At 33.5% G+C, this 26,937-nt stretch overlaps 1 pseudogene; it reads right to left on the reverse strand.

Moving 5' to 3' along the window:
* Positions 1–298: 298 nt before the first annotated feature.
* Positions 299–3,204, reverse strand: LOC127151016 (uncharacterized; annotated as a pseudogene).
* Between the last annotated feature and the right edge of the window lie 23,733 nt (positions 3,205–26,937).

Raw genomic sequence — 26,937 nt, forward strand, 5'->3', positions numbered from 1 at the left:
ACAATAAGTTGTACTGGATCCTTGCTAATTAACAAAATGTAGAATAATGGACTGATGAATCATGAATGTTCACTATCTTTTAGAAAAGATAAAAGAAAAGATCGGCAAATAAACATATGTTCAATAAATATAATAAGAAATGAAAAAAATTGTGATAACAATGCTTGGAATAGGAGTACAAAGAGAGAGGTGAGAGAAAGTTTACACATCTGGAAATAACATTCTAAGAACTAAATGTAAGTTTCCTAGAAATACCTATGACTTCTTTCAACATTAAGAAACCCTCTAAGAAAAGGTCTCATGCATAATATCTTCGAACATAATCTGAATTCACAGGATTTTTTAACTCAACGCCATCCATATTAGTCAAAAATAAAGCTGCTCCTGAAAGAGCTTTTTTCACTAAGAATGGATCTTCAAAATTAGGAGTCCATTTTCCTCGATGATCCTTTTGAAACAGAAGTATTCTTTTTATACCAAATCTCCCTCTCGAAAGCTTCGAGGATGCACTTTCTTATTGTATGCTCGCATTAGTCTTCTTTGGTAAAGTTGTCCATGATTTAATACTGCCAACTGTTTTTCTTCAACGAAATTCAACTGCTCATAACGACTTTGTATCCATTCAGCTTCATCTAACTTAGCTTCCGTGAGAACTCTCAATGAAGGTATCTCAACTTCTAAAGGTAAGATAGCTTCCATACCATAAACTAAAGAAAATGGTATTGTCCCTGTTGAAGTACGAACTAACGTGCGATATCCATGCAGCGCAAACGGTAGCATTTCATGCCAATCTTTGTATATTATTGTCATTTCCTCAATGATTCTTTTAATATTTTTGTTAGCTGCCTCAACTGCCCCATTCATCTTTGGGCGATATGGAGTCGAATTTCGGTGATTGATCTTGAACTGCTCACAAAGTTCGTCCATCACTTTGTTATTAAGGTTCTTGGCATTATCCGTAATAATACCCTCTGGGAGACCATAACGACATATAAGCTCTTTCTTGATAAACTTTAGCACTACTCCCCTTGTAACATTGCAATAAGATGCAGCCTCTATCCATTTAGTGAAGTAATCAATGGCCACAAGAATAAAACGATGGCCATTTGGGGCTTTAGGATCAATGGGTCCTATAACGTCCATTCCCCATAAAGAAAATGGTCATGGTGCTGACAAGACATGCAATGGAGATGCTACTACATGGATCTTATCCATATAAATTTCACACTTTTTACATTCCATTGCATATTTTATGCAGTCTGATTCCATCGTTGTCCAATAATAACCAGATCAAAGTACTTGTCTAGCCATCATATGTCCATTAGCATTTGTTCCACATATTCCTTCATGAATGTCTGTCATAATTTGTTTTGCTTCCTCCTCATCAACACAGCGAAGGAGCACCATATCGTGGTTTCTTTTATAAAGAACTTCATCACTTAAGAAAAAGTTCATGGCCAACCTCCTTATTGTGTGTTTGTCATTCTCTGAAGCTTCATATGGATATTCTCTACACTTTATGTATTGTTTAATGTCAAAATACCATGGTTTGTTATCATTTTCAACATTCACGCAGTATGCTGGCACATCTCGCTTTGTAATTTGGATTAGATGAAGTTCAAATTCAAGATTAAGATCAAACATCACTGCCAGGGTGGCTAATGCATCTGCCATTCGATTGTCTTCCCTAGGAACATGGTCAAATGAAATCTTCTCAAAATTTTGAGATAATTTTGTAACGTATTGGCTGTAAGGCACCAATTTAGCATCTCTTGTTTCTCATTCTTCCTTGACTTGATGTATCACTAACATCGAGTCACCCAAAACTTTCAACCTTTTAATACTCATGTCGCATGCTATTGAAGTCTTATAATGCAAGCTTCATATTCAGCGATATTGTACCATTGAAAACATAACTTGGCCGTTAGGGGGAAAACCTTTCCTTTTGGAGAAATTAGCACAACTCCAATCCCATGTCCCAACTCATTTGAGGCACCATCGAAAAGCATAGTCCATGTCTCATGATCTCAAGCATTCTTTTCAACTAGAAATATGTTTTCATCCGAGAAATTAATCCTCATAGGTTCGTAATCTGCTACTGGTTGAGCAGCTGAATGATCAGCAACTGTGCTTCCCTTTATTGCTTTTTTAGTAACATAAAAAATATCCTACTCTGACAACAAAATTTGCCATTTTGCAATCCTTCCGGATAATGACGGTTTCTCAAAAATGTATTTTATTGGATCCATTTTTGAAATAAGACATGTCATATGGTATAACATACATTGCCTCAAACGATGAGCGGTTCATACCAAAGCACAACAAGTTCGCTCTAATATTGAGTATCTAGGTTCATAATCGGTAAACTTTTTGCTCAAATAATAAACGGCATGCTCCTTCTTCCCTGATAAATCATGTTGTACTAGAACACCACCCATGGAACTTTCTAATACTGTTAAATATAAGATTAACGGTCGCTCTGGAGATAGAGGTATCAATATTGGTGGGCTCTACAAATACTGCTTAATTTTGTTGAAAACTTCTTCACAATCCTCATTCCATTTTCCTGGGTTGTTTTTATGTAAGAGCTTAAAGATTGGTTCGCATGTTGGTGTTAAATGTGAGATAAATCTGGATATGTAGTTCAATCTTCCCAGAAAACCTCGAATTTCTTTTTTTTGTTTTAGGGGATGGCATTTCCACGATAGCTCTTACTTTATCTGGGTCTACTTTGATCCCTTCTTCACTAACGATGAATCCCAGTAGCTTTCTCTAGGTTACCCAAAATGTACATTTGGATGGATTTAATTTCAATTGATATTTTCTCAACCGATCAAATAATTTTTGGAGTGTGGTTGTATGATCTTCATCTGCCTTGGATTTTATGATCATATCATCAACATACACCTCTATTTCTTTATGCATCATATCATGAAAAAGTGTAACCATTGCTCGCTGATATGTTGCCCCAACATTTTTTAAACCAAAAGGCATTACTTTGTAGCAGAATGTTCCTCAAAGGGTAATGAATGTCGTTTTTTCTCTATCTTCTTCAGCCATTTTGATCTGATTATATTCTGAAAAATCATCCATGAAGGAGAAAGTTGAGTATCCTGCAGTGTTATCCACCAGTATGTCAATATGAGGTAAAGGGAAGTTATCTTTTGGACTGGCTCGATTTAAATCTCTATAATCCACACACATTCTCACTTTTCCGTCTTTTTTGGGCACTGGAACAATGTTTGCCACCCATTCAGGATATTTGGAGACTGTGAGGAACCCTACTTCAATTTGCTTATGTACTTCCTCCTTTATTTTAATAAGTACATCAGGTTTCATTTTACGTAGCTTTTGTCTCAATGAGTTGCATTCTAGTTTTAAAGGAACTCAGTGTACTACGATATCCGTACTTAATCCTGGCATATCCTGATAACTCCAAGCAAAAATATCTGAGTACTCACGTAACAAATTGATCAGTTTTTTCCGCGATTCACTAGTCAATGATGTGGCAATTTTTCCCTCCACTACTACAAAATCTACTTTACTTGACACTAGGCAGTTTTACATACTTAACGCTTTTGTTAAAAAAACGTCAAGTATTGACAATTTTAAAGGAAAAACGTCAAGTATAATCACAAAAAAGCGGAGATTTCACGGAGTTTTTTGGATAATTTTACGCTAACCTTTACTTGACGTTTTTTTCGCGTCAAGTATAAAGGACATTTTACTTGACGTTGTATTCGTGTCAAGTATTGCAGAACGTTACTTGACATGAAAACAACGTCAAGTATAGTTTAAAGAAGACAAAATTTTCACCAAAATTTTCGAATTATTTTTACTTGACGTTTTGTGTCCCGTCAAGTATAGTTGAGATTGTACTTGACGGTTTTGTCGCGTCAAGTATAGTTGACATTTACTTGACGTGGAAATAACGTCAAGTATAGTTAAAAAATTTATTTGATACTTTGAAAATTAATATTTTAAAAATGTCAAATATAAAAATATAAAAATATTTTTTATTTCTCTCATTTCATTAAATAAACTTATTAAAATAAATTCATTAAAATAAAATTACTAAAATAAAGTTATTACAATGTTATTAAAATAATCTTATTAAAACAAACTTATTAAAATAAATTCTCCAAAAAGAAACTTTTTAAAAATTAATTTAGTAGAAGAAATGTATTAAACTAAATTTAATAAAAAAAATGTATTAAAATAAATTTAGTAAAAAGAAATTTATTAAAATAATAAAAAAATTATTAAAAAATTCCCTCCAAAACAACTTTTCATTTTCCCCCTTTTCTCTCCCAAAACCCTTCAATCTCTTTATCTACATCTCTTATCTCCACATCTCTCAGCCCGCCGCCCGCCGCCCGCCCCCGAACCAGACGCCGCCGCCCGCCGCCCATATCCCAGCCGACGCGGTCCTGAACACCCACCGCCCGAACCCGTGCGAAGCTCCCACCGTCGAAGACCACAAAGGCCGAACCCAGCCGCCCGAACACGCCGTCGCACGAAACATCTCCGCTCGAACCCACCCACCGCCTGAACTCGCCTGCCGCGCGAAGACCCGCGCCGACGACCCGCGAAGCCCCGCGCCGACTTCCCGTTTTCACCCCGTTATCTTGCAGCAACTTTTCGGTCACCAATCAGCAAGGTTTCGAGCCTTTTCGGTAAGAGTCGGTAAGGATTATTGCTATACTTTCTTTTTCGAATTGGATTTAAGTATTTGAATATTCATATGAGATAATGGAATTCGTTTGTTGTTCTGTTTGGGTATATTACTAACTGTTTGCTATACTTTCTTTTTGGACTAATTCGCACTTGATTAAGATATCTGAGATCAGTTTTTGAACCGGAAAAGTTTGTTGGGCTTAGTTCTGAATTAATTTGATTAATTAAGGTTTATGGTGGATTTTGGATAAGTATATTACTTTTGAAAATCTCATGGTGTTGATTAAGGTTGAGATTTATCATTTAGGCTTTCTAAAAGTTTGTATTTCGTCAAGTAAGTGGAATTTTGGATTGAGAATTATATGATTGTTGAGCTAAATAGTTTCCACATCCCTTCTACAATGTAAATTTTGATAAAGATATGTTTTAGTTAGGTGTAGAGCACTTTTATGATTGCATCGGACGTGACTATTTTATTGTTTGGATCATCTTGAATTTCTGATAATTGGTGGGTATTGTAAAATTTTCTAGATTTGAAATATATCAATAGTTATATAATACCAACTTAAAAGTAGACATAAATGCCTTGTTTAACAAATCTTGCATTAGAAACTTAGATTAATGAGTGGTGTTGGAAGTAATAAGGATGAATTGGTTCTTGGCTTTTGATATGTTTGTTTTTTATAATTTTGTTTTTATTTTTATCTCCACTTTTGGTTTGAATTGGTTCTTTTTGTTTATTTAATTGGAACTTATTTTCTTAAGAAAATAAACCAAACCATTACAACACTTTTCAATTTGAGCTTGATTTCGAGTAGTAGAACACTTAGGCTAGATTGAGATTTGTTTGTTGATAGGATAGTAAGTTGCATGAGTTACCTGATTTTGAATATTGTAATTTTTTTTTTGTAGATCCAAGATTATCATATTATAAGTATGGATAAACATGGATGTCAAAGAGTAGATTATCTAAAGAGTTTGAGTTGGGTGTAGAGAACTTCATCAGATTTGGATTTTCCAGTACAACTAATACTTCTATATGTTGCCCTTGTTTAAAGCGTGGAAATTGTCAAAAACATAAAGCCAATGATATAAGAGATCATTTATATTTTAATGGCATTGATGAAAGTTATAAGACTTGGTTTTGGCATGGTGAAGAACTTTCTAATTCATCCTTTCATGGAGAATCCTCTAAGTGTATGTATGAGGAGAATGATGTTGGAAATATCAAAGAAATGGTTGAAATTTCTCATGAGCAATATTCAAAGGATCCAAGTGGTTTTGAGAAATTGCTTAGTGATGCTGAAAAGTCTTTATACGAAGGATACAAAAAATTCACCAAGTTGTCTACATTAGTGAAGTTGTATAACTTAAAAGTTAGACATGGATGGAGTAACATTAGTTTCTCAGAACTACTGAAAGCGTTAAAAGATATCTTACCTTCTCCTAATGACCTCCCTACATCAATGTATGAAGCAAAGAAAATGTTAGGTGCATTAGGAATGGAATATGAAAAGATTCATGCATGCCCTAATGATTGTTGCTTGTATCGAAAGGAATATGCCAACGCAATTGTGTGCCCTGAATGCGGTGAGTCTAGGTGGAAATATGGTAAAGATGAAAATAAGAAAAAGAAAATCCCTGCTAAAATAATGTGGTACTTTCCACCTATTCCACGATTTCAACGGATGTTTAGAAGTGTTGAATGTGCTAAAAACTTAACTTGGCATGCTACTGAAAGAGAAATTGATGATAAATTAAGGCACCCTGCTGACTCTCCAACTTGGAAGTTAGTCGACACCATGTGGCCAAATTTTAGTTATGAACCCAGGAATCTTCGTTTAGCATTGTCAGCAGATGGAATAAATCCTTATAGTGATATGAGCTCCAAGTACAGTTGTTGGCCAGTTGTGATGGTGATTTATAATCTTCCCCCATGGTTATGTATGAAACGAAAGTTCATGATGTTATCAATTTTGATTTCGGGTCCAAAGCAACCAGGACATGACATTGGGATATACTTAGAATCATTGATTGATGATTTAAAACTTTTGTGGGAAAGTGGTGTGCAATGTTATGATGCCTACAATGAGGAACTATTCAACCTAAGAACAGTTCTACTATGGACGATTAATGATTTTCCAGCCTATGGAAACCTTAGTAGATGTAGTGTGAAAGGGTATAAGGCATGTCCAATTTGTGAAGATAACATATCTTCAATACGATTGAAATATGGAAAAAAAAATGGCATACCTTGGGCATCGAAAATTTCTACCACATAATCATCCTTTTTGTCGTCAAAAGAAATCGTTTAATGGTCAGCGAGAACTTGGAAGTATTCCTGAACCTTTGTCTGGGGAGGTTGTATTTGAAAAAACTAAAGATCTTGACTTTCAAAGAGGAAAAATAAACAAAAAAAGAAAACACTCTAAAGGAAGCACCAAAAGTTGTTGGAATAGGAAGTCTGCTTTTTTCGAGCTCCCCTATTGGAAGCATCTTCATGTTAGACATTGTTTAGATGTGATGCATATTGAGAAAAATGTTTGTATGAATATTTTAGGTACACTTCTCGATATTCCAGAAAAAACTAAGGACGGTTTGAATGCTAGACGTGATTTAGCTGATTTGAAGATTCGACCTGAGCTTACTCCTATTAATGGGGAGAAAAAAAATTTCATTCCCCCTGCTTGTTATACACTTACTAAGAAAGAAAAGCGGTTTCTTTTGAAGTCGTTATCAGAAATGAAAGTTCCTCGGGGTTACTCATCCAATGTTACGAATTTTGTGTCAATAGAAGATTCAAAACTGAATGGTCTAAAATCTCATGATTGTCATGTCCTCTTACAACAATTGCTCCATGTTTCCATCAGATCTGTGCTTTCAAAACATGTTCGATATGCTATAACTCGTTTGTGTCTTTTTTTTTAATTCTATATGTAACAAAGTTATAGATGTTACACAAGTAGAGAAGCTGCAAGAAGACATTGTGATTACATTATGTTTACTAGAGAAGTACTTCCCTCCTTCATTCTTCACGATAATGGTCCATCTCACGGTACACCTTGTTAGAGAAGTAAAACTTTGTGGGCCCATTTATTTGCGATGGATGTATCCATTTGAAAGGTTCATGAAGGTTATAAAAAATGTTGTGAGAAATCGAAATCGTCCAGAGGGTTGTATTGCTGAAGGTTATATATTAGAAGAAGCTGTTGAATTTTGTTCAGAATTTTTATGTGGAGTAGATCCTATTGGACTTGGTTGTCAAAAGTTAAGAGACAATTCTGACTATTCAGAACTTGGTAGACCATTGTCAAGTGGAGTTACTAGCATACCTGAACGAGAGCTTTTATATCAAGCTCATCGATATGTTTTGGAGAATACCGTTGATGTGCAACCATATATAGAGTAAATTCTTCTGTCTATAATCCATTTATTTCATTGAAATTCATGAAACTAAAAGTAATTACATTCTTGTTGTACTTCATAAGGAAACATTTGATTGCATTGCAACAACAACACCAAAGTAGATCAAAAAACCAGAAATGGATTCAAGATGAACACAATCGAACCTTCATATCTTGGTTACGAGAGAAGGTATAACTTGAAATTAGTTATTTAACATTATTCGTTCTCATTTATATTCTAATTCTTTCAGTCGCTGTCACTTAGGTTGAAACGGAACTTGCAACAGGAGATGTTGAGGTTTCAGATAACTTGCGGTGGATTGCTTATGGCCCTCATCTAGTTGTTACTACTTACAATAGTTACGCTATTAATGGATGTCACTACCATACAAAGTCGCATGACAAGAATAAAACTGTACAAAATAGTGGAGTTAGTTTAGTTGCAAAAACAATGCAAGTATGTAGCTCGAAAGATAAAAATCCTATAATCGTAGAAATGTCCTTTTATGGTGTGATAGAAGAGATTTGGGAACTTAATTATAATTCATTTAAGGTTTCCATTTTTAAATGTGATTGGGTTGAAAATAGTGGTGGTATCAAAACTGACGAGCTTGGGTTTGTGTTAGTTGACTTAAGTAGAGTAGAGCATAAGAATGATTCTTTTATATTTGCAACTCAAGCAAAACAAGTGTTTTTTGTTGAGGATCCAAGTGATAGTCGGTGGTCTATTGTTCTTACTCCACCACAAAGAGATTTTGCGGATCAATATAATGATGACGAACTTGGAGATACAGTTTTAAATTGTCAAGGAATGCCTAAAGCTACAATAGATATTGAATCTAGACTTGATTTAGATGAAAATACTCCAACATATGTACGAGTTGATTGTGAAGGCACATGGATTGCTAATGAGTAAATGTTTGGGTAGGTTTTTACTTATTAATTTGTATGAATATGTTGCATCTTATACTTAGCTAACTAAACTTTTTTTTTTTTCTCAGATTCATTCTTATACAATGGAGCTACCAACTGATGAGGACTTAACACTTGGATTGGACGAGGTTGAAATAGGTTTGGATAATGCACATACGGATCACTTAGAACAAGTTGATTCATCAAAGAACGAGAAGAAGAAAGCAAAAGGACTAACATTGATGCATGATGTTACAAGAATTAAGAGTACGGGGGAGAAAACAGTAGTTGAATACAATGAAAATGGAATACCTATTGGGGAGAATGGGCACAAGCTTCAATCTTTCATTGGATCTTGTGTGCATCATCATATCCCCATCACACATGCATCTTGGAAGGTACTGCCGACTGAATTAAAAGAAAAAATATGCAGCATGGTTGAGGTATGTAATAATCCTTTCTTTTTTTAAAATCGTGGCTATCCTGCAGCTATGGTAGCCAATCATGCATAGATTGATACAATTATTGTATAGTTTAAGTTGTAGTATGTTGTGGCTATCCTGCAACTATGGTAGCCAATCATGCATTGACACACTTATTGTATAGTTTAAGTTGTACTATGTTGTGGCTATCCTGCAGCTATGGTAGCCAATTATGCATTGACACACTTATTGTATAGTTTAAGTTGTACTATGTTGTGGCTATCCTGCAGCTATGGTAGCCAATCATGCATACATTGACACACTTTTAGTTGTACTATGGTAGCCAATCATGCATATATTAGTTGTAGTTGTTCTAAATGAACGCATTGTTCGGTTTGTCTAGGGAGCATTCGTAGTTGATGGTCGAAGTAAGAAGGCCATTATGAAAACGGCTGGAGTTTCATTTCGTCAATTCAAGAGTTGGTTGACAACTCAATATATTATCCCTTTTATGGATGAACCACAACTCTTGATAGATCCACCTTCGTTGTATGCTCACATAATTGATAAACCTGTTTGGCAAGAGTTTGTTAGGTCAAGAATGTCTTCAGAATTTCAGGTATTACCCTTTTGTCTTGTAATCAAATCAATCATAGTATAAAGCACATGTTTGTTATTTTAATCTTTTTACGTAAAATTTGTATAGAAACTGAGAAGAGAACAGCAAGATCGAAGAAAGAGGAGTAAATATACTCATAATATGTCAAGACGTGGCTATGTTAATCTTGCCGAGGATATGGTAATTAAGAATGTTATTGTATTTTACAAATATATCCTAAAATTTAACTATGGTGTGCTTAATGATATATAGAAAAAGGGTTCTTTCGAAGAACAGGATTTTGGACGAGCTAATATGTGGAAAAAAGCTCGGACAAAAAAAGATGGAGGATATGTAAACGAAGATGTACAACAAGTTGCCAATGAAATAGTAAGATTCTCAATGCTACATTTGCACCAAATCACATGAATATATACTTCTAACGTATTACTGATCATATTTAATCTTTTTTAGGATGAGATTTTGGATAAAGCACCCAATGAGGAATCACCCAATGATTGACTCAAGCGTTGGGTACTCCAGAATATGGCGGACGAGTACGTGGTGTGGGTGGTTTCATTAAACCTATTGTTTATTTTCATCAAGCAAAGCCAAGAAAGTCAAAGAAGGTGGATACAACCCAACAAATTATTGATGAAAATGAAGCTCTTCGTAAACGTATTCGAGAGTTGGAACAAAAAGTTCAAAGCATCTCAACATCGGAACATGGTAGTTGCTCCAAGAGCAAAGTCCAAGAGAAGGTAAAATGTTTGTTTCTAAAGTAAAGTTGCAATATTAATTGTTTATCAAAGTGAAGCTATCATTTACTTGTGCTTTAAAAATATCGATGGTTTTAGGAGAAAGGTTTAGAAAATGTAGTAAAAGAAAAGAAAGAGATTGCTACTAGTGTACCACCGGTATCTCTTACATCAAAGAAGAAGGTCGTAGAAGAAGAGGAAGTGATTGCTACTACGCCGATGACAAAAAATGAGGTAAATGTGAAGGTGGATTGTAAGCAAACAATTTTACGTATATGAGTTCTTAGATTGTTACTTACTTGTGTTAGGTAAAATCTTCAAGGCCGATGACAAAGGAGGTGGAAGTTACTAGTGAACCATCAAATCTACCAATACAATTGAAGTATATTCTTAGATATGCTGAAAGGGTAATGGTTGATGGGTCTAGTTTTTCATTTCAACTACCTCTTGAGTTATTTGGTATATCTCGAAGAGTTATGTTTTGCGAGAAGATGTTATTGATTTTTGCAACATGCAAAAAGTTAAGACTTTATCAATGGTGGCTTATATTACGTAAGTAAATGTTACTTCTTCATGATATATATATTCACACTTTTTAGTTAGTAGTAAGTTGATGTATGCAATTAAATGTTACTTCTTCATGATATATATATTCACAATTTATGGTAGGTACTTATACTCACTCATTATTGATTTAAAGAAGGTTTTAAAGTACGTTTTTGTAGATCCATCTCTTATTTCAGCTGGCCATAGTACTCGAGAGATTAGAGCTCGAAACCTTTGTAGTAGATTAATGACTTCCAAACAAGATCAATTGGTTGTTGCTCCTTATAATCCTGGGTAAGTATAATTTTTATCAATTTAAACTTGCATTAGTATGAAAATACTAATTACTTGCATATTTATTTCATTTAGGGATCATTGGTCATTAGTAATTATTAATCCATATGATGATGTGGTGTACCATCTTGATTCCTTGAGAACAAGCTCCCGAGATGATATTAAATATGTAACGAATATGTAAGCTAACTATATTTATGTTTCTTTATTTTTAATCACTAAAGAAATTAGTTCATTTTAATTTATACTATACTTTGGGAAATGTAGGGCCTTGACGATTTTCCAATCTCAGAAGAATTTGAAAAAGACCAGAAAAACAACATTCTGGAAAGCGGTAAAGGTAAATATATTTATAAATTTATTTACAATTTAATTTAGCACATAATCTAATATGCATTGTTATTTGGTTTTGTGTTATAGTGTCCTTTACAGGTAGGAACTGTTGAATGTGGATATTATGTCATGAGATACATGCGCGAAATCTTGAGCAAGGACACAAGCATTATTACTGATGCGGTATGTTTTTAAACTACTTACATTGTAACGTTATAAATACTATAATATGACTATTTTTTTAATAAAGTATCTACTTGACTTTTTATGTTTTATAGATTGATACAAGAAACTTGTACTCACAGCTTGAATTGGATGAAGTACGAGTGGAGTGGGCTGAATTTTTATCCCGGTACATATGATAGACACACCTAGATATGAACTTCTTCTTAATTTTGTAAATGGCTAACATAGGAGAATGCCCATAACATTTTTTGTGTAAACGTTTTGTTCATAGCCATTATACTTATAGATGATGCAATAGATGCAAGGGGATAGATACTTTAGTTTTGGTATACAAGATAGCTATTATTATTGGTTATATAAGAGGTAGCTATTATTATTGTTGATTTTGAATAGGCCACAGATAGGAAATTTTAGTTGGCTATATTTGGATTGGAATTATGTAATCGTTGATGACATTGGTGAGAACAAATGAAATTATTGTTGGTTTACTTAATTATTTTGTCATTTTCTTGTTGCGTAACTATACTGGTTCTGAAAATTTTATTTTGTTGATGGATATGTTTTATTGAAACAAATGTACCTAATGCAAGAACCAGAAAATGAAAATTTTGTATATTTAATATATATTAATAAACAGTACTATACATAACGTTAAATATATGTCAAGTATACGATATTCCTTTACATGTAAAAACGTCAAGTATATGTTTACTTGACACGTATAAGGCGTCAACTATACAACATTACTTGACACATAAAAAGTGAACTTTGATGGATTACTTGACGTTAATACAGTGTCAAGTAAACGTATACTTGATGGTTTTTTAGTGTCAAGTAAACGTATACTTGATGGTTTTTTAGTGTCAAGTAAATGGATACTTGACGGTGGTTTAGTGTTAAGTAAACGTATACTTGAAGGGTGTTTTAGTGTCACACAGACGTATACTTGATGGTTTTTAAGGGTCAAGTATACTTATACTTGACGGTGTTGTAGTGTCAAGTATACGTATACTTGACGGTTTTTTAGTGTCAAGTAATCAGACTATACTTGACAGTAGATTACTTAACGCTTTTAAAAACGTCAAGTAAACGTTTACTTGACACTGTCTTAACGTCAAGTAATCCGATTTTTGTAGTAGTGCTCTTTTGACTCCTCTTGAGAACCCAAATTGATTGCTTCAACTAGTCTTGGTTACGACCTAGAACCTCATCTTCTTCTTCTACCATTCTTAACAATTCTGAGAATATTCCCACATCATCTTCATCATCACTTTCCTTGTCAGATTCCATAGTGTATATTAAGGCATCAAGAACTGGAATTACTAACATCTTCATTCTTATGAATATTGTCTATGAAAAGGTTTAGACTTTTGTGTTTAATTTGCAAATGCAGGAAAGAAAGCAGAGAGAAGAAGAAATTAAAAAGAATGAAATGAAAATCCAGAAATTTCATTAAATAACAAGAAAGTAGTACATCAATATTGTAAAGCAAATAAATACTATGGCCTTGGATAGAGCCATTTGAAAAATAAAAATTTAAACAAATAAAAGCTTAATCATTACTCTTGAAAATCTCTTGAAAATGTAGGTAGATCTACAATATCCCCATTGTTAAGCTCAAAATCAGGCGGACATGCATGAACTGTGTTGCCTTCAAATGATGCTCTTTGTGCCACTGCTGCAACCGATAAACTTTTCATCTTTGTTAACAAATCATCCTTCAAATCAGAGTTGTGTAATGAGTAACTTATACCAGCACTCTTGAAAATATCATATAATTCTGGTATAAGTTTTATACTTGGATCAAACTCCTTCATCTCCTGCTTTGCCAAACGCTTTTTCTTCTTTTCCTCCTGAAGCCTAATCTTGTCATATATGGATGGCTTATAGCCTAAACTAAACCTCCCATCATTGCTCGGTGTTTTTAGAAGTGTCTCTAAGTTTTGATTCAAAGAATATCCTACACCTCTTATTATCCTAGTGGTCATAACTTCAACTTTAGACTTGTGTGGCTTTATCACTTCATCTACAGTTGCTTCCATCATAGTTGCATGAGCAATTTCAAAAGAGCGAAAAGAACACTCTAATGCTTCCTCTGTCGCTTCAACATATGGGGTTGAGATCGACTTTGTTATTAAGAAATCTTCATCTCCCATCACGCAAATCAACTTACTCCCAACAATAAATTTCAATTTTTGATGCAATGTGGATGGCACCACTCCTGCAGAGTGAATCCAAGGATGTCCTAATAAAAAACTGTATGTGGGTTATCTCCGTGACTTGAAAGACTATATTGAAAATACATGACCCAATTTTAATTGGTAGTTCAATGTCACCCATTACTTCTCTACGTGACCCATCGAAAGCTTTCACAACCATAGTACTTGATATTATGTGTGACATATCCACGGGAAGCTTCAATAGTGTAGATTTAGGCATTATATTGAGAGTTGATCCATTATCCACAAAAAATCTTGCAATGACTTAGTCTTTGCACTTCACTTGAATATGCAGTGCTTTTGTATGGCCTAAGCCTATAGGAGGAATTTCGTCATCTGTGAAGACTATGGAATTTGAAGATGTAATGTTTCCAATAATTCCACTAAACTTTTCCACTGAAATGTCATGTCTGACGTGTGCCTTGTTCAAAATATTTAATAACACTTTGCGATGAGGCTCTGAATTCAAAAACAACGATAATAAAGAAATTCAAGCTGGAGTATGATGCATTTGCTCTATGATCTTATACTCACTTTGTTTTACTATTTTCAAGAATTCATTTGCTTCCTCATCCGTGACAAACTTTTTGTATTCTATATATTTTGCAATGATAGGCATCTCCACATCTTGGTCTTTGCAAAGCTCCTTCACATTTCTTTTCTCATTTTTGCTACCTTGCTGCAGTATTAGACCATCTGAAGGGACTGTTAAATTATCTGGTTTGTAGCATCTTCCACTTCGGGTTATCCCACTTATTCCTATAATGTTATCAACAGGACCTGTTATGACTTGACAATCATACCACCATGGCACTACTTTTAGATCCTTACATTTGAAAGGACTCGACACATGGATTGTGAGTTTTTTAGGATTGTAGAATGTTGACTCACTACGACTTTCTTGATAAAAAAACTGTCAAAGGTCTTGGTAAAAAGGAATATTCCTTTTCTGAAACTTCATCCATTAAAGCACATATTTTACTGTCTTTCATCTCGTCTTTTCCTTGTCCTCTATATACCGTGAGTATCTTTGAATCCATAAGTTGTTGTACTTTGGATCTAAATTTTTTGCACTGTTGGACAACGTGGCCTACAACTCCTTGATGGAATATACAATGTCTGCTTTCATCATATCCTTCATATTTTATATTGGGGTCTAGATATTTCTGACTAACATATCCTGCTTCAAAAAGACCTTTAAAAAGTTCTTCCATAGGCATCATTATCTCATGGACTTCATTTTTACACTTTTCAACAAGGCGATCCACAACATTCACTTTTGTATTTTCATGATTAGGCCGTGGGTTTTCATTGACATTTGGCTTCTCACTAGATTTTTTGAAGCTCAAGCATCTAGCATTAATTAGAGATTGCACCTTTCTTCTCAAAGCTAAACAATTTTCATTTGAGTGTCCCGCTCCTCCAGCATGATATTCACATCGAGCATTTGAATCATACCATTTTGGGTAAGGAGATGGTATAGGAATCATTGGAATAGGAGCTAACTGTCGATTTTGAATTAGTTGAGGTAAAAGCTCTTTATAAGTTATGGGAATCGGATCAAACCGCCATGTATCTGAATTGGTTTTGCTACCTTGACTCTGTACAAATGGTCGAGGAGAATTTGAGTTAATGGGTTTTGGAGTTTCAGAGACGGCATGGGCTGGTACATAGCTATTATAAGGGATATGAGAAACATTGCTTATATATGACGGAAAGTTTTGTTCATATTTTCTCTGACAAAAAATTGATTTGTGCTTCCATGAATTAGGAAAACCAATTGCATGAACCTCTCCTTCTTTCTTCTTAGATATTGTTCCTTTCTTTATTCCATCATATTCAGTTGTAGCCTCTGCTAACCTCCCGTGTTGTATCCCATATTCAATTCTTTCGCCAATAACAATAATATCAGAAAAATTTTTTAATGCATTACCAATCATTCGATCATAGAATGGAGCCCGCAAGGTATTCATAAACATAGATGTCATTTCTTTGTCTGTTAACGGTGGCTGAACCTCGGCAGCCATATCTCTCCATCGCTAAGCATATTCTTTGAAGCTTTCCGAACTCTTCTTCTCCATCCGTTGCAAGTCTAAATGGTCTGGAGTCATATGAATGTTGTGTTTGTATTGCTCTATAAATGCATTAACTAAGTCATTCTATACGTGAATGTGTGCATTATCTAATTGAATATACCATTGGCTAGCTGGACCAGTCAAGCTATCCTGGAAGCAATAGACTAGCAATTTATCATTATTGATATGTGCCGCCATCTTTCTACAGTACATTATAAGATGACTCCTTGGACACGTTGATCCATCATATTTATGGAATTTAGGAACTTTAAACTTTGCTGAAATGATCAAGCCTGGCACCAAGCACAATTATGTTGCATCTATATTTTCATAGACATCAGTCCCTTCAATTGCTCGTAACCTTTCTTCCAAAACATCTAACTTTTGCTTAGCCGAAGTGTTCTCGTTTTGTCCATGTCTTGAATTTTAGCCTGAGCTTCCAAATGTTCTATATCTGGGACAATGGGTGGAACAGCATATAGCGGATTCGTAGAAACATAGTGTTGAGTGGTTTGAGACTGCGGAACATTCATGTGGCATGGAGTGAATCCTGGAGGATAAATGGGATCATCTGTCTTGAATTGGATTGCTTGATTGTGTTGTATCTACAACGACTTTTCCTTTTTCCATTGAAAGCAATTCTAGTATTTTTGAAACTTGTTCCCCAAGATTATTAATCTCTTGTCTCATTTTATCCATATCCTTATCTTGTTCTTTCATGATTCGGCTTTTATACCTAGTATTGTAAGGATGACGAATTAGGGTAGGACGAGCTATATTTCCCTCTTTTTTTAAAATAAAATAAAATATACAATAAAAAATAAAAAATTGAAGTAAAAGAGAAGAAGGGAAAGAGAGAGAGAGAAGCAAATCTTAGTATATATAAAATTCAAACAACAATAATAAAATCAAACAAACATAATGTAAGCTTGACAGAATAAAGGAAATCAAACTGAAACTTGAAACAAACAAAACGTAATGAACATCACTCCTATTGTCAATAGCAAAATGAACAATTAATAAAAACGACCAAAATGTCTCAGTTCTCTACATATCATCTTCAAGAATCTATTTAGATCATCTGCATGAGGTTGCATTGAGAAAAAATTAACTCTCAAATCAGCTGCCCATTCTGCAAACCATTTTCTCTTTTGGACACCATTCTGAGAAATTTGATTGTCTAATTTACACTTTCCACTAGCACTTGGAAATCTCTCGTTTGCAGATTATAATCAACCTTCATTTGCACATAATCTGTCTTTAATGTTCATATTCTTGCATTATCCTACTAGAATTTTGAAATGCAGTAAGTTGATAGTGTAAGCAATCGACATAATTTTTCAGTATCTCATACTCTTCAGAGCGCTTGGCCATCTTCAGATGTAGGCTATCAACAGTTTGACGCAAAGAATGATTGTGTGCTTCCAAATCCATTATTTTTGTTTCTCGTTTTCCAATTGATGTATTCAAATCATTGACAAGCTCAAGAAAATATTCCTTCCCACTTTCTAAATCTTTAATATATTCATCTTGCGACCCCACTGTTGCTAGTAATGTTGTCTTTTCATTTTTCAAACTTCTATTTGCTTTATTCATTCGCCTCATCTCCTTATTTAACGTCACAAGATTCTTTTCTAACTTATCTTGATTTTTTAAGAAACTCTTAGTCTTTTTGAGTTCGTTCTGCAAATAAGTCGCATGATCCATCCATTGACTTGTCTCTTTACGAAGTTTCTCATTCTCTTGCTCTAACAGTCGATTTTTCTCTTCTAGTTCTATACTCTTCTCAATCCACTGATTTGGTTGTTCGAAGCTTGTCTCTTTTCCCCTTTCAACTACCTCCCTTGAGATATCTATTATATTCTTCCTTCTGTTTGCCTGTCATGCCTCGTATCCACTAATAACTCCTTCGTAATGTTCTTTGTCTTTTATCTTCCTTACAGATCTCCATGCACATACTGCTCGACGTTTTTTCCTTTAACAATCTTCAGGATCGTATGAAAAGTCAGACTCTTGCAGATTATGAGTAGGTGGTATAAACTGTTTAAGCCACACCTGACGCAAAACTAACAATGGTGTATAGTTAACACCTCCTCATGGTCCCAACAAAGGCACATTGTGAAAATCTCCACATTTATATATCACCGCCTTCAAAGGCATCCATTGAGCCTTCCATATGACATTTTCAGAAGTTAGTTTTGCAAAGAAAGACAACCAAGCCTGTTTCCTTGGATATGTTAGATCCCAAACTGCCATACCAAACTCACTGATTGTGTTGCGCATTAAACTCCTTATCAATGTATGTTTGCATCATCTTTATTAGATAATCAAAGAGCACATTCTCTTCCCCACCCTTAACTTTTATATACTTTTGAATTTCTGTGGCATGGACGGTTTCTAAAAACTTTGACAAGGTCCTTTTTGTTGTTTGCTTAGGGTTAAAGAAATAAACAATTTCTCTTTCTTTTTCAGGCATGCTAAGCATAGCTTGATACTCTTCTATGGTTGGCAGTAAATCACATGACCCAAATGTGAAACAACAATATGTTGGATCCCAAAAATTAATTATGGCTCTTAAGGGAAAATAATTCACCGGTATGTACAGAACTCTGCTATATGTCCATACTTCTTCGAGAACATGAATCTACGCGGAGGTGCCAATGCTTCCCAGATCATCTTTAGGTTCACTAAATCATTTTTGTAAAAGAGAGTTGGCACCTGGATAGTACTGATATTTGAGAAGAATTGTTTATACCGTCCCCAAATTTTTGTTGCATCTCTTTAGCCCATTTAAGAACATCACTTGGCTCATCTAACTTAGACTCAAAAGATGAATGCATCGACATATTAGACATCTTGGTGTTTCAAGACTGTTTCTTTTTTGCACAATTATGACAAAGGGAAAGACAAAAAGAGGAAAAAATTTTGTCACTTCACTTTGTAGAAAAAAAAAATAGGATATAATAAAGACAAAAACAAAAACAATAAAAATAAAACTAATAAAACTAATAAAATAAAAATTAAATTAAATAAAATTAAATAAAATTAAAAAGTAAAAAGTAATAATAATAATAATAATAATAATAATAAAAGGAAAAAAATAAATAAGAAATAAAAAAAAAAAGTAAATAAGGTTTTCATGCACTTTAGTGTCGTAATGAAAGTAAACATTGCTCTCCTTATTATTATTTTTTGGAAAAAAATTATTTAATTTTAGAAAATGTAACAGTTTTCATGTACCTTTACAAGGTAAACACTACTCTCCATTAAAGGATGTATGATAAATAATTATATAAATCAAGCGTTTCCTAACAAATTAATATTGTGATTGAACCTTCCTTTCTTTTTTTAAAAAAACAAAGAAATATATATGATTTAAAAATTTTAGAAAAATGCAAAACTTTGTTTAGAAAAAAATAAAAATAACTTGACAATTTAACTTTCAGATAAAAATATGTCAAAATATAATGTCATGGTGTTGGTATCATCTAAACTCCTAGAAGAGAAAGGCCCTCAAATTTATTCCAATGTTATTTTAAGAAATGACAAAAGAATTAATCTGAGCGAGGATTTTTCATGTGCCTGCACGGAAGTCGAAACCCCTCGAAGGTCAACACTACTCCATCCTCAATTCTAATCCTAAAAGGTTGTAGCCCGGGTAGAGGGCTTGTGAGTGTGTGTAAAATGCATGATGACAAATTTAAAATAAACGTACCAATAAAAATAGTACAAATATTCCATACAAATTAATTAAAAATAAATAAATAGTTAAGTGAACCAATGAATTATAATAGAATAAGAATAAAAGATAAAAAATGTAACGGCTCGACTCTCTTACACATTGTTCAAAGGTCCTCGTGGAGTCGCCAAGCTGTCGCGACATGATCCCGACGCGGAGCGGCCAACATCCCCAGTCATTTAATCTTTAATATTTAAAAGGTTTGGAGTCGCACCAATCATATTAAGGTGTGATTGGTCACCAAAAAAATTGATCTACGTAAATTAAGATTTAAGATTTGGGAGTCAGTTGTGTGTAGGGAAGGTATTAGCACCCTACACCCATAAAAATGATTATCAAAATTTATCTTTTAAACTAAATTAAAGAGATTCACAAAACAAAGTTTTTTATTTGATATTTTTTAAATGTCTCATGGTTATCAATTCATATCTAAGAAACAAAACTAAGCATGAATCGATGATTATATGGGTGGCATGAGAGCCATTAGAAAAAAAGAATTTAATTTTTATTTAAAAAGATTTTTTATTTACCTCAAGAATATTAAAATATCAAACTTTGATATTTTGATTTCGATCATAGACTTTTAATGAAAAATTTCATGTATCTAAGGAATTAATGAATTAAAAAAAACATTACTCAGTCCCATTCTAAAATATAAAATTGTTAGATATACTTTGTTTAAAAATAATTTACTAATTAATTTTTTAAAAATTGAGAAATTTCATGTATCTATGGAATTTTAACCATAAAATCCATAAATGAACATTACTCTTTCCCATAAATAATACAGTATAAGACAGTTGGTAAATATGGCAAATAATACGACCAACAATATATGTTACCAAATAATACAAGTTGGAGATAATATCCACATATTCAAAAATAAAATATTGAAAATAATATACTACATTATAAATATATACAGTTTGAGAAATAATGTTTGGAAAGTAAATAATATATAGTGGTGAAATAAATATTCTGCCATCCCACAAATCTAATCAATCAATATCAAACATATTTAATAAATAGTAAAAACAACCAAATTAAATCCTAAATTTAACAAATTTAAATCAAATGGCTTAAAGCATAGGTAATTTGATGTAACAATTTTCAAATGACCTAAACCTAACAAAATTAAAATAAAAAAGCAGATTTGATGTGATGGTATTCAAATGACCTAGGTCTAATAAAATTAAAACACCCTAAACCTAACAAAATTAAACACAGTAAACAAATTTGATGCAACAATATTCTATTGATATTCAATTGGTTTAACCTAACAAAATTAAAACACAAAGCATAGACATAATTATTTAATGAAAAATAAATTCAATTGGTCTAAACTTAACAAAATTAAAACATCCTAAACCTAAAAAAAATTAAACCCAATACAGCCTAGTCAAAATTTGATGCAACTGGTTTAACCCAACAAAATTAAAATACAATGCAGAGACGTAATTTAATGAAAAATAGATTCAATTGGTCTAAACCTAACAAAATTAAAACACCATAAACCTAAAAAAATTAAACACATTACACCCTAGGAAAAATTTGATGGAGGAAATAGATTTAATTAGTCTAACCTAACAATAGGACTTTTGAAGATAGTGCGGGTGTGCGGAAAAAGATTAAGAAAATTATTTGCGGCTGGAGGTCTTTGAAGAACTGGTTGCAAAAGTTGCTGGAACTAAAAGGTATTATGATCTTATGTCTATAAGATCAACATGTTGATCTAAGTTGAGATTGTCAATGAGTAACATAAAGACGAGACAATGGTATGTGTGGTCACTGCAATCTTTAGAAGTATATAAAGATATCGTCGAAGATATTCACTCATGTGTTCAGAGGGAGCCTGAAGTCAGATATCATGAAGAAGAGTAATTCATGCATTCAGGAGAAGCTGGAGTCTGAAGCTAAGACGCATGTTACTTAGTCATATAATTAAATAGAGTTTATATGCTATATTGATGTATATTGACTTAAGTGAATATTAATAAAAATTACTCATCAGGGTTGTGTGCAGCTCCCCAGACTTAGGCAACATTAGCCAAATTGGGTTATCAAAGTTTCTTGTGTTTTTCTCTTCTATTGTCCCTCTAGCTATTACAACAGTCATTAGCTTTAGTATTAACTGAAGGATTAATTGATTATCTCACATTGCTTTTTCAAAACGTACTCATTTTCTTAAGAATTGATCCTGATTTTGAAATTTACATTTTAAAAAGGCAAAATTATATTAAATACATATGAAAACATTTAGAAATATAATATGTGTCATGTTATAAACTCAAATCATTTTAAATATAATATGTATTATATATTGCATTATAAATTGTATTGTTAGAATTTATATTCTAAAACTCATAGTTTGTAGTTTAAAATTATATTATATTCAATAAAATGGTTATTAAGGACTTATTAGTGAAACTAGAATACTATAATCTTGAATCCAATAAACTAACGTCTCGAGGCTATCTAGTGTAGACTTAAAATTTAGGTAGAGACATAAACGTGGATCAAGTTCGAGTATATAGTCCAAAAGGTCTATAATGTATGGATAAAGGTTGGGCACCTTATTTTAAGGGTCCAGTATGAATGTGGCCCTCTTTGTAGTTAGTACAAACGATGTGATTATGAATCGTTCATGTAGAGACTTGGAAGTGGAACCATGAAATAATCATTTTTAAGTTGTAACTGACTATATAAAACTGACTATTTCGATTATTGATCATGACCTAGGTAACTTAATCTTAATCCTAAGCTAACTATGAACTTTTGTTCGAACAAAATTATTCTTAGATCTATATAGGTGAGGGTAGCTCATCAATGTTAGCCCCAATGAGCCTTCCATTTCAGGCATAAGATTGGATGGATAGCTAGGGACATAGAATGCAAGACGAAATTCACTTCTACCCGCTTTAGGGTTAGTAGATAGGTTATTTCCTTAAGAACTGAATCCAAGTCTTGAACAAGGAACCTCACCCTCTCATTGGCCCGAGAGGGATTCGGTCTATAGATTGGACCTTAAACCAATTATGTTCAATTGTGAATCAGTGGGGCTTAAGGAGCAAAATGTAATCTCTAGGGTAAAATGGTATTTTGACCCAGCCAAGGTCAGGGAACAACTTGTAAAGGATTAACTTACTAATCATGGTTATATCAGATGGACAGAAATATATCTATAAAGAGGAGAGTTGTAACGACCCAACTTTTCAAACTAAGCTAAGGTCATTACTTTACTACTAAGACACTTAATCAAAACATAAAAATTCATAAAACCTGTTTAAAATCAGTAAACATCAAAAAATAAAGGAAGTCTTCGGGCCCTATTTCAAACAATTTCAATAGTTCACAACATCGTCTATGGAATCATAAAAAAAAACAAATAGATGTCCTACACATGACTCATTTTAAATCCTCAAAACAAAAGGAAGTAAAAACATTAAGCGAAAGCATTTAAGAGAAAGACGTTCCTATATGATGCTCACGAATCCTTCTTGCCCTTTGTCGATCTACCTCTCGCATTACCTTTTCTTGAAAAAGTTAAACATAAAAGGGTGAGTATAAGTTATACTCAGTAAGAGACCTATTGCTGGTCCCGTTAGGGGTAAGAACGGTTAGCTTCCTATTAGGCGGTACTCTGCAATATAATTGTCTAGTGATCCCACAGGATGCATACATCAGTCTAGTGATCCCGTAGGATGCACACATCAGTCTAGTGATCCTATAGGATACATATATCGAGTGATCCTGTTGGATACAAATATCAGTCTAGTGATCCCGTATGATACACATTTTAATCTAGTGCTCTCGTAGGATACACATCTCAATCTAGTGATCCTAATAGATGCACAACATGGGGTGATCCCGTAGGACATTGTGCCTGCAAGGTACACTACCCCATAAATAAAGCTAACAGTTACCCCTCAGTCCATTTTAAACAATCCATGACAGTCACATCAAAGCACATTTAAAACTAACAATTCAATCTTTACGCATAACCAATAAAAAAATCTAAGTTCAGTTAACAGTATCGTCCATCAATGTCTATCTAAGCCACACTTCACAATAAACCATCTAAACTTAGTCAATAGTACAGTCCATCAATATCTAGACTACACATGACAGTCAAATCATCTAAACTCAGTCAATAATACAGTCCATCAATATCTAAACTACACATGACAATCAAATCATCTAAACTTAGTCAATAGTACAGTCTATCAATATCTAAACTACACGTGACAGTCAAATCATCTAAATAAAGTCAATAGTGTAAACTAGCAATACTTTCTATCTATTCATAGCAGTCGAACTAATGCAGTCAATATATTTCAACTTTCTTATCAGTCAATACATTCCAATTTCAAATTGATTCCAGTAGTAGGAATCCTTTATCTTACACTTAGCTAAGATCCTTAATAAAAAAGAAGTCCATTGAACCAACTCAAGTAAATGGAGAATCGAACTCCAAGTCAAGCTTGTTGGAAATTCAAGAACTCAACTCTAAGACCTTCAAGGATCAACAATTTAAACCAACCATTTAACCATCATTTACACTTAACAATGACCATGGAAACACTACAAAACTCACAAATTTACCTTTACCAAACACTCACAGCGGTTCACAGTAAGATAGAGGCAGCGACGCATGAACTGAGCCAACAACAGCGTGCAAAAGTGGAATCAAGTGGCTGCAAGAAAACCAAATGGTGGTCCGAATTTAGTGGGGCGTGTGGCGTGAACAAGCTTGAGACTGGCAGACACGAACAACTCAGATAAAGGGATGGGCTCGGTTGAAAAAAATGCACCGTCAACGGGGAAGGTGGTCCACATTGGTGAGTGGCTAGGTTCCACGAGTGACGGAGGTGGGCGACTGACGCTGAGTTTTTTTTAATTGTTGTTGTTGTTGTTGTTGTCGTTGTTGTTGTTGTTGTTGTTGTTATTGTTGTTTTGTTGTTGTACACAGTCTTATACACAGTCATTTAGATTTGGTTACCAAATGTAAACGCATAAAAGAAAAAAGAAGAAGAAAGACGATGGAAAGAAATCGCAACGAAAAAAAGAATAGGAAAAGTAGAAAGACAATGGAAAGAAATCGAAGCGAAAAACGAAGAGGAAAAGAAGAAAAACGATGAAAAGATTAAACGACATAAATAAAGAATTGAAAGATAAGAAAGATGATGAAAAGAAATTGCAGAAAAGAAAAAGAGAAAAGAAGAAAGATGAAATCGTAGGGGAAAACGAAATAACAGGAAGAAGAAGAATCGCGAGGAAGAATAGATAGATGGAAGGGCAAACCTGGAATATTTAAAAAATGGCTAACCTTATGGACTTTGTTACATGGGCCGTAAATAGTTTACAGTTTTGTTACATTTATGTAAGTTTCCCTATATTATATTATAATATATTATAAATATAATATAATATACTATATTATTTTATTATTTATTTTATTATATCATATGATTATTTATTTTATTATTTCCTTTTCTTTCCCCTCATCTTTTCCCTTTAAAAAAAAACTCTCTTTTCATCAAAAGAAAAAAAAAACTTCAACAATAATACACCCACAAATTTAAAAAACTTACCAAATACAATTTAAGTTGGAGAATTACCTCAAAAATTTTGGGGGCGTTACAGGAGTGAAACTACGATACTTCAGTGGAATGACATGTTAGTTAAGGAATGTTGATTAGCTCGTCTAAAATGGTTTAGCGAGTTAATCTAGGATCGTTGAAGCCTATGGTGTATAGGTTCATTAGGTTTCCCTACTAGCTCACATTTGGAATTAACTTACATAAAGACTTTATTGTTTTTTTATGGGTTATTTTTTTAGATTCTTTTATTGTTTAACATCTCTCTATATCTTGAACAAGGGATTATTTTCCTATTTTTCATTGTTCTATTTTTAGGTTGGTTGTTTTGAATAATAATATTTGAGTCGTTGTCGTACGTTGGTGATGAAAATACACCATAAGATTGTGAAGCTTTTGTCATCATCAATCTTGAGTGATTCTCTAGATCTTATTGATTTATTTTACTATATTTTGATAATAGATTCTCATACCCAAGAGGAGTCTAAGTTTTTTCAAGTGAAGCGGTCTTCATTCTCAAAATTCAAATCAAAAGGGAGTTCACGCTTAGAGGGAACCTAAGTGAACGTTCACTAATATCCTTATGCTTGGCAGGAAGTTCATTGAAGGTAAAATGATCGTCTCAAAACACTTTTGCTATTTTGAGACCTTTTTGAAATTGGAATACTATGCACCTCATCTAAAACCAATCAGATTGCTTAATTAGGTGGGGCCCACATTTCTAAATTGTGTTATACATCCATTGCAATTGGGAGATGGTCAACGTGTCTTTAGCTAGCCAACATGAACTCAGCTCAACTGATACCTAAATGTACTCTAGGACAAGAGGTCTCGGGTTCGAATCACTCCACTCCAAGTTGTATTACAATACCTTTTCAAGAAAAAAAAACGTGTCCTTACCTCAAATGCATAAGAAAAGCTTGCAACCTCAACAAAAGGGGTCAAAAATTCTAAATTTCTACTCTACATATATGTCTTTGTTTAGATTAATTGCAATAGATAGCACTTTTTGGATTGATAACTTAGTATATAACAACATTTCTTTTTCAAAAAGTTATATAGAAAAATCTATCACTAATAGGCTTTAAGAGCTTAATTTAAATTTTGCTATCTTTGTATTATGCTACATTTGCTTATACTTTAAGCTTAATCGTTATATTTACAATTTCCCTTTTTC

The sequence above is a fragment of the Cucumis melo genome, chromosome 9 (genome assembly GCF_025177605.1).
Source record: "Cucumis melo cultivar AY chromosome 9, USDA_Cmelo_AY_1.0, whole genome shotgun sequence".
In the NCBI taxonomy this organism is placed as follows: Eukaryota; Viridiplantae; Streptophyta; class Magnoliopsida; order Cucurbitales; family Cucurbitaceae; genus Cucumis; species Cucumis melo.